This window comes from Mus caroli, unplaced genomic scaffold (genome assembly GCF_900094665.2).
Source record: "Mus caroli unplaced genomic scaffold, CAROLI_EIJ_v1.1 scaffold_19898_1, whole genome shotgun sequence".
Lineage (NCBI taxonomy): Eukaryota > Metazoa > Chordata > Mammalia > Rodentia > Muridae > Mus > Mus caroli.
The window spans coordinates 2,691-3,865 of NW_018389178.1; positions in this window are offsets into that span (position 1 = coordinate 2,691).

A 1,175-nucleotide genomic window follows, 5' to 3' on the forward strand; every position below is an offset into this window, starting at 1 on the left:
TTATATAGTGATCAAGGTCAGGTTGTTCGATTTGCACCCTATAGAAATTTCACTCTGAGCCTTCTAACAGATGTTCAAAAAATGGTTAGGAATTACATCAAAATATTGTCTTTTTTACAAACATATGGTCATCCCAACATGGAGGAAAAGAAAACAATTTAAATAATAAATCTTAGGTACAAATGAAAATTATATACTGTTATCTTTGTGGGGTTTTTTTTAGGAAAATGGTTATGTAAGAAATGAATCTTATAATATCTGTACTATGTAAACCTTCCATCTACCTAAGATCCTACATATGCAGTCTCCAGTCCATATTTAACTTGTTCAAAGCATAATCTGGGAACTCAACCTAAAAGAAACTTAAGACTGACAGCATATGTTGAATTCAGATTTATGCTAGGCTGATTAGTCTGATAATTAGCCTGTCATGAATGCACACAATCCCTAAAGCAACTTTTCTTAATTCATCTTATGCTTGTGTATGGAGTGATTTCACTCTGGCAACGTATATTATTTCCATCAGCTTCATCTGCAGCCCCTTTAAAAAAATAAATATTTACAAAAATGTTTTTGGGGGGGCTGGAGAGATGGCTCAGTGGTTAAGAGCACAGACTGCTCTTCCAGAGGTCCCGAGTTCAACTCCCAGCAACCACATGGTGACTCACAACCATCTGTAATGGGATCTGATGCCCTCTTCCGGTGTGTCTGAAGACAGCTTCAGTGTACTCATAAAAAAAATGAAATAAAATTTGCCAGGCATGGTGGCACACGCCTTTAATCCCAGCACTCGGGAGGCAGAGGCAGGTAGATTTCTGAGTTCGAGGCCTACCTGGTTTACAGAATGAGTTCCAGGATAGCCAGGGCTACACAGAGAAACCCTGTCTCAAAAAACAAAAAAACAAAAACAAAAACCAAAAATGTTTCTGAGATAAGCTGTGGTGGCTCAGTTCACCTTAATCCCAGTCTGTGCCCCCTGTTACAATTACATTGCTTTTTCTCATGATTAAACTTCTCAAATTCTTGAGGGAAAAGTTCCTACCAAAACTAAGTTGTTGTACCTTGGGGATTTTTCAATTATATTGTCTTGGTATTGATCTTTCAATTTTGTTATCTTTATGCATCTCTGATTTGACCTTTTACTTGTATCTATTCCTAATGTTTCCCAGTCATGA